This window comes from Panthera tigris, chromosome C2 (assembly GCF_018350195.1).
Source record: "Panthera tigris isolate Pti1 chromosome C2, P.tigris_Pti1_mat1.1, whole genome shotgun sequence".
Lineage (NCBI taxonomy): Eukaryota > Metazoa > Chordata > Mammalia > Carnivora > Felidae > Panthera > Panthera tigris.
Window position 1 is genome coordinate 143,521,518 of NC_056668.1, and position 8,741 is coordinate 143,530,258.

Consider the following 8,741-nt stretch of genomic DNA (forward strand, 5'->3'; position numbering starts at 1 on the left):
CCCTTATTTAGCAAGGGGGTGGGGTGGTGATTAAGTTCTAAAATCAGAGCATTAGGGGGAAATCACATATAAACACTAGAATCAGGCACGAAGACTCTAAGAGCCTGTTGAAATGAGAAAACGTTTCTGTCTACTATCCTGTGCTCAGTCTGTGACAGACACGTGCGTCCTGCCCCCTAGATATCATTACTTTCTCCCTCTCTTCTGCTCTCTCACCAAGCACAGAGAGAGGGATTCTTAGAAGTTACGTGTGTACGTGTTACAACTTCCCTTGAATTGTACCAGGTATGTGCTGAGCACTTTCTCATGTGCTGTTTTACTTGATGATCACGTTGGGCCTAGACATGGTATTATTATGCCTCCCGAATCAAAAAGAGATCAGACGCACAGGAAGGTTGACTGATGGGCTATGGGCACAGCCAGTGAATGACAGAACCTACGTTTCGAACTCAGGTGTTATCTTGTTCCAACCCTGTGCTGTGTAATTGGCGTAGCCCTGCTCCCCGCCTCCGAAGGTTCTGCCCTGACTTTATGTCTAGGGCAAATCAAGTCATCTCTAACATCAAAATAAGGGGCCTCTGCAAGGTCTTCAAGGTGCAGTAGATGCGCAGTATCCAGCATGGCAGCCGTTGGACATGTGTGGCTATTTAAATTTAAATTAAGTAAAATTAACTAAAATGTAAAAGTCCATTCCTCAGTCACACTAGACACATTTCAGGAGCTCAAGAGCTACATGTGGCTAATGACTGCCATATTAGCACAGAACATTTCCATCCTCACAGAAAGTTCTGAGGTAGATCCATAGTGAGTGAGAACGTGATTCTAAAGCTAGTTAAAAAACGTAGTGCCACATCTTCCTGGCTGTGCATCCCTGGGAAGATTCCTTAACCTCCCTGTCTCTCAGTTGCCACATCTGTAAAATAGGAATACTCAAGGAAGCTCCTCACAGGGTTCAGATGAGAGTGAAGACACTATTTACAAAGTTCTTAGTATGGTACTTCACACATCATGGCTTCCTAATACATTACCTAAGGGGGGAAAGGGTCTAACATGTGATTTTCTAAAAATTCCACTGTCTCTGTTTACCATCTGGTATTTTTGTTTGAGAAAGAGAGAAAAAAGTTTGAAGCAGGGGAAAGAGTATCTTGATAATTTGTGTTTGGAGTGCTTCATGGAGTCAGGGAATCCTATATAAATATACAAAATTATTTTATTTCATATACATTACCATGGCTCAACACCATGTACCAGGTTTCGATCTAAGAACTTAACACATATTCCCTCGTTCAGTCCTCCAAATGGGCCTGTGATGAAGCTAATCTCCACCCTCATTTCAGTACCCCTTGCATTTCTCTACACATTTTACCACTTTTCTGGGTAAGTCCCGTAAGAGTGAGGAAGAGGGGACAGAGATGAAAGAATTAAGATTCGACCCTTTTGAAGAGACTAGAGAAACAAATAACTGTGGAGGGAATACTTTCTCAAGCTAGATATTTTGTGTGCATTATTTAATTTGATGCAACGGCCCTATGGGATGGGTGATCTTTTCCTCATTCTATAGATGCGGAAATAAGCTAAACAAGTTAATTACAACTAGCCCAGCATCACACAGTTCTGGATGAGACCTGTGATTCTAACCCAGGCCTAATATTTTTCATGGCATCTTGATGTCTATTAATAGGGAAGGTAATTTAAACAATACTTCTTTAATGTTTATTTTTGTGAGAGAGAGAGAGATTGAGAGAGAACACGAGCACCAGCAGGGGAGGGGCAGAGAGAGAGAGAGGGAGAGAATCCCAAGCAGGCTTCACACTGTCAGCACAGACCCTGATGTGGGGCTTGATCTCCTGAACCGTGAGCTCATGAGATTTATCACTGGGTGGGAAGCTGAGAGTTTGAAGTCGAAGACTGAAGTCACTAAAGAGAAGACCAGGTGGTTGTTGACACCCCTCCTACCCCCCCCACCCCGCCCTCTCCCTGACCACCACCCTGGGGCAAAGGAAAATGGAGAACCTCTTGCTAACTTCCAACTGCTCTCTGTTATGTAGTATTTCAGTGACAGGATCCACTCAGGAGAGTCGGGGCAAGGCTGGCTGAGGTTCTCAAGGAGCTGAGTTTTGAGTTCAGGTGCCTGCGTGGCAGTGGAATGATGCTTCCTGACCTCTCAGACCTTTGAGACGTCTGGGCGGTCTTAGACTTCACCTGGAGCCTCCTGTCCGGCATGCGACCATCTAGGGGAGTTCCAGGGAAAGGTGGCAGGTAGAGTATCCTTTCTGAGTTTTATTCTCTCTCATCCTCCCTTCTCTTCTTTCTGTGTGTCTGTGTTACTCTGTTGTGTCTCCTTCTCCTCAAGATTCATCGACCAGTGATGCAGGGGTATTTATTTTATGTTCTTGTCAACAGAGATACCATGGACTGAAAGGTGATGGGTACCCCAATGAGCTCACTACAAGATCTCAAAGATTCCAAGCCACTGGCTGCTCCAAAGCATAAAGCCACCCTTCTGGAGAGTCGGCAGGAAGGAAGCCTGGCGGAGGTGAGGAAACATCATTCTTCCCTCTGCCCTTGACTCCATCGGCCTTTAGCTGTCAGATGGTTGGGCCCAGGCCTGAGGGGCTTTTTCCCGTGTGTCCTTCCACAGGCTCTGCTTTTGGCCAGAGGACAGACCACCTCCTCAGGTCTCTGGGGGAACTGCTGAAGGACAGTGAGGAAGATGTTGCTGGTCCCCAGGACAGAAACATAGCAGCTGGAGCCAGGAAGCACCTGGAGTGGGACTCAAGCCCAGCACCCCTTCAGACCGATGCTCTCTGAGCGGCGTGTGGTCCCGGATCGGACTGTTTTGGCTTTGCCATCACGTGCATAACACAGTTCTAGATGCTTTTAAACGGTTGGCTTTCTTTCCTTCCCCCCACCCCACTGTCTTTTCTTTTTCTTCTCTTGGCCCTGAGAACTGTAAGAAAAGAATTGTTTTAGAAAGTATAATTCTCTTGCTGACATTAGCCTTGTTTATGAATAAATTCTGTCCCGAAGGATTTTCTGAATTGCAATCCCAGGTTACCTAGTAAATGGGGCTGCGTGGTTTGATTTGTGTAGTACTGATCCTTAGATTAAAAATACATTTTCTTTCTTCTTTTCTTTCTTTCTTCTTTTTTTTTTTTTTTTGTAAGTTTGGATCCAGGTAATGGCCCGAGTCACATTTGCTTAGCTAGTGACGCGATCTCAATGTGGTATCGCTAGGAGTTGAAATATAATCAAACATATATTATACCTGGGGCTCTTGCACACTATTTGATATATATGTTACGCTACAAAGAAACACAAACCTTGTAGGTTGAAATCTAATTCCTGTCTGATCCTGCAGTTAGAATGGTAGAGAAATTATAAATACCAAAAGTGGCTTCAAATACCCTGAATGTGAGCTAACCAACAATAAGTGGACAGTTTGGAAATGCCGTTTTCCAAGGCAAAGCAGGAACTGGAGATCCGCTGACCTCATCAGCAGGGTTGTGCAGGTCCGTCTGTGGATCTGCTCATTTTGGAAGAATCAGAGAACAAGGCCTGCTTCTGTGTTTGAGTTTACGGAAATTGTGGCGTTGCTGACTTAATGCTCTGTAACTGCCTGCTTTGCAATAAAACACTTTTGGTTGACTCAGCAACAAGGTCTCTGTCAATTTCCTTCAATATTGTGTCCTCAGTGCTGTGTAAGAAAGTCCAAGGTAGACCTTTGAGTGGTTGACCAGTCAGAGATCTCGGCTGGATGAAGCTCAGTGCTCCTTCAGTGGCATACAGAGTTATCTGTTGTCTACACGTGTGGTCCGTGTGTGTGGTCAACTTCTCTTCTTCATGGTATAGTCAACTCTAGACCTCTCTAGTTATGGCATAACCCATTTAGGCCACTGTGCTGCCATCTGCCATTATTCTCTCATTCTGGAGTCCCCATTTATTTCTGTGAGACTCTAGAACAGGCTACAGACTCTCAGAATGTCCATTCCCTCATCCACAAAACGGGAATAATGATCCTGTATTTATGGTGATACGTGCTTATAAAAGAGCATCGCATGGATGATACTTTCCACATTATAAACACACAGGGACGTGGCGGCACTCAATAAATGGTGATTCTTTTCTTTGTTAGTAAAGAATTGAAAGAACACTCTTAAGTCCTTATAGTTGACTATACAGTTGACTGAGAGCACCGAGTAGCCTGTGAATAGCATCTTAGGCTTCTTTGCTTAAAGCCAGTAGAAAGAAAGGTGAAGATTAATGGGAGAAGAGAATCTTCTGCTCCCTCCCTTGACCAGTAGCCAAATACCTTGGTTCCTCCCTCTGTGGAATACATCAGGTGTTTTACCTGCTTCACGGAGACAGCGCTATTGCTTCTCCAGAAAGTGAAATTTACCATTCATATAGATGTCTGAGATACCATCTTTCCCACTTGTTTGCCACATCAGGCCCATAGCATCCGAGGCCAGTAGGGTCTCTAAATACTGACAAAGAGGGCCCTTTCACCGTGGGGGAAGAATTTGACCCATCTCCGGCCTCAGCAGACTGCCACTTCCGTAGAGAAAGCACTTTTGAAAACGCCCCTGCCGTCTCCACCATCACACCTGAGATTTCTGGATGACCAAAATGTGACGCAAAAGCAAGAGCTAAGATGATTCATTTCACGGAGGGTGGCAAATAAATGAGTTGTTCTCTGATTGCCTTGGTGTGTATGATAGTCCCGTGGGTATCCCTGGACTTCAAGCCGTGCGTAGTAGAAAGAACATTTTCTACTTTCTACCTTGAAGTCATCAAAATGGTGATAATAACAACAGAAAAGCAGGTAACAATTACTAAATGTTTGCTTCATGATGGGCGCTGGGCAAAGATCTTTCTAAGTAGTGGCTCATTTACTCATTACAGCAAACATGTGAGGTAGGTACTTTGAACTCGCATTACCTGGATGAGGAACTGAGGCATGAAATTGCTGTGTAAGTGGACCAGGCTCCCCAGTTGGTGAGAGTCATAGCTGGAATGCACCAGGTCTGCCTGACTCCAAAACTTGGGCTCTTCACCACTTTGGTCAGCTGCTTCCTCTCCTTGGCCCGAATCCCTGTCTGCTTTACTGGCTTCTGACTGTGAACCTTCCCTTTGCACCTTCATTGTCCTTCCTTATAACTTGGGACGATTAATTATCAACCATTCCTGCCTGCTTCCCACAATTACTATCTAAGCTCTTGGCAAATGTATGCAACTAATTGCAAATCAATATGAAAAGTAAAGGTGTTCTTCTGGATGGAGTCCAGGCTCGGCCTACCTTAGGCTGAATTCTGCTTCTGTTTAGCATTCAAAGATTTCAGTGCATCTTATCCAGAGGAGATCCTAATGGATGCGAATGTTGAGTCTGAGAACTTTCTCAAGGGTAAATGAGAGAGCACCGTGTATAGGCAAAATACCATTAGGTAGGCAAAATATTTGGTTGACCATACTGTCTCAAACCTTAGTTCCTAAAGCTGTATAAGCTGTATCAAAGGACATCATTTCTGTCACACAGAAACAGCCTTTTCCCATTTTGCTCCAACATCTCATCCAGAAGGTGGTGTTATGGTGTATGTGTTGAAAGGACACTGGACTATAAAGCATTTTATATGTTTGTAGGCAGGTCATAGCAGATGCAGTTGGCCTTGTCCGTGTCGGAGGGCTTTCTCTGGCTGTGGGGCCTGTGTGATCCCGGGCCAGAAGTGCTGGGGTGTCCATTCTTCACCCCACCGAGACTAGCCCTCAACCCCTCTGAAGAGAGTTGGTATATATATGCCACAGCTCCTCACCCTTGGGTGGGCCAACTGAGGCATGTTCTGCACTGGCTTGGAGTTCCCCAGTGAGGTGACACTCTAGTTGCCCATGGTGGGAACTAGTTTGTTAGCCCACTTTTGTTGGCTGCCTTTCCTTCCTGTGTCAGCCTCTTGCTTCTCAACCAGTGTTTCCTGGAATCGCTTCCCCAGTAAGTAGTTAATTTTCTCATAAATTCCTGTCTTAGGATCTGCTTCTGTAGGGAGCCCAAGTGAATTCAAAATTCAGGTGCTGGTCAATTATCAAGATAATAATGCCCCAGAGAAAATACAGCAGTATCATTCAAGACTAAACCATTTCTCCCCTTGTCCTTCTACTGATACTTCTGCTATGTTAGGGACTGGAAAGGACTCTTTATCAATCTGAAACCCACTTGCCAGAGAAGTTTCCTTCCTGTGAAACAGGCACCCCCACAGGTTCTGAGATACTTTTCCTTTAAATGAAAGACTCAACTAACATATGAGACCAGGCAAGAGTCACCTGATGGCAAATCAAATTACAGTTCACCGGCTAGAACAAGTAATTAAATATAAGGGGGTAATGGGAAAAGGAGGGAGTCACAATCCCAGAGCCCCCCTTTCACCTCTCAAGGACTTCCATTTGCCTTTGAATCACTTCTGCTTCAATTAACATTGATTGAGCCTGCCTAAAGTGCCTGGCTCTTGTCAAATCCCATTACACGGGCTTCAAGGCACTCTCTGTCCGCAAGCCTTTGTTGTGCTGGGACATTTTGGTGGGCATATCGAATATTGTGTGGAGTAGCTAACACATTGATCAGGACTGTTGTACAAGAGGTTTGCTTTTTCCGGCGTGGCAGTTTTGCCAACGGGATTTCGTCTTTGCCATTAGCATTATCAACTTGGGCCATTTCTCAAAGTTCAAGTTATGATGCTCCAAAAAGCATGTCAGACTGACCTACTGTAGCTTCTAAAGATAAACGTTGAAAATGTCAACCCTGTAAAGTAAGAGATGTGCCTGTTTCTTTGTTAGAGGCATCACACACCTACTTTCTGTATTTTGGGTGTTGGGAGGAAGATGCACAAAGAAACATGTTTCGTGTCTGGGCTTCCCAGTAAAGAGTTTGATGTTTATTTTATCAGAGATGTAAATGGTACCCTAGTATGTATCAAAGTCTGCCTTATCTCTTTTCTTAGTAGTCTTTGCTCAGGTTTTGGAGGATAGGACTGTGTTTTACGCAAGAATCCTATTACGAAAAACTCAGACAATAACATTGTTCCTAAAATGTGCAAGGCTCTTTTATGTAGGGAAAACATTTACTGCCATTGACACCTTTTTCATACTCACATTTTCTTTTTTTTTTTTTTTAACGTTTATTTATTTTTGAGACAGAGAGAGACAGAGCATGAACAGGGGAGGGGCAGAGAGAGAGGGAGACACAGAATGTGAAACAGGCTCCAGGCTCTGAGCTGTCAGCACAGAGCCGGACGCGGGACTCAAACCCACAAACTGCGAGATCATGACCTGAGCCGAAGTCGGACGCTTAACTGACCGAGCCACCCAGGCGCCCCATACTCACATTTTCAATCTCATTAATAATTTTTTCCTAAACACTCAAATACTACTTTTGCCATAAGTAAAACATACTTTACGAATCAAATCATTTTAAATATTTAAATACTGGTTAGAAATAAGCAGACAGATTCACCTAAATATTTCAATAAAACCTCCACCAATGTCATATAAAAGCTTCACAAACTTAAAAGCAGTGCGCACGCACACACGCACATGCACGCACACACGCACGCGCACACGCACGCACACGCACGATAATCAGCATGGGATTCAGAATGTGTTAGACCTACACTTAAAAGATTAAGAAATGTTTATAATATGGATTCGAGTTATGTCTTCATTATTTATAAACTTGTTTTATCCCTTCCCTGTTTTTTTTTTGTGCTTATCAGTGTTTATATTTTCCTAAAGTTACACTAGTAATCTGAAAAAGAATGCAGTCTCAGACTAGCTGAGTTTACAGATTCTGGGGTAGGCACCACTTGATTTTTGTTTGGCATATGGGATCTTAGTGGATCTCTCCAAAGTGGATTCAAACTTGGGCTGCTGTTTTCTGGCCTGAGGTTTTTCTTAGAATCAAGGCTCAGTTCCATCTTAGTCCCAAGGCAGTGAGCCTTTATGTCATCAGTGCCTTGGTTTCTCAGTACTTTTTGATAAGAAAACGTCCAGCAACCTCTTCATCTAGGGGATGAAAGGAGGAGTCTGGACAGCAGGTTCTCTTCTTGGGATTGCTGCCTCATGCATCAGCCTCCAACACACATCTGACTTGTGGGTGGATCCACTTGAGAGTGGATCACTTCTCTGGTCAACCAAGAAAAATCTCTAAATTTTCTTGACTTACTTGACTCCAAATTCACTGTGGCTGTTCTTTTCTATTTACTGAGAAAAAAAATACGTAAAATAAAAGAAACAGAACATCTCTATATGTCAAATCTCCAACCTGCTTACTAGAAATATTTTTTTAAAACACGCCCTTTTTGTTTTTTAATGACCTTTTTGTATACCTTATACTTTTTCGTTGTTGAGTACTGTTATGGGCTCAAGGCTCTTCATTAGGTACCAGTTATTCCAAAGAACTATAATTATTCTTGTTGATCAAATTACTCTTACGTGGACACCCCTTTAAATAGTCTCCTTTGTCTTTTCAGTGTTGCTCCTGAGACATTTTTGAAAGTCTCTTGCTTAAAGGCAGCAAGATATTCTATATCTGTATTGATTTTTCTCTACCATTAGCTAAAATTTTAGTCCTTGAGAAGCCCTGAATCTTAGTAGAGAATAGCAGTAGGATTGCTTATCAGTTTTATCCCTATGAACATAAAGATAGTCAAAATAATATTAATTTTGGCCATTGTAATGGAAGTGCTGGAAAAATAAGT

The 8,741-nt window shown here is 43.3% G+C and overlaps 1 long non-coding RNA gene across 1 annotated transcript; it reads left to right on the forward strand.

Annotated features, from left to right (window-relative positions):
* Nucleotides 1-2,052: 2,052 nt before the first annotated feature.
* LOC102971673 lies at nt 2,053-3,643 on the forward strand. The gene is made up of 3 exons (XR_447019.3): nt 2,053-2,259; nt 2,404-2,536; nt 2,642-3,643. It is a non-coding gene; the product is annotated as an uncharacterized LOC102971673 (long non-coding RNA).
* Nucleotides 3,644-8,741: the final 5,098 nt, after the last annotated feature.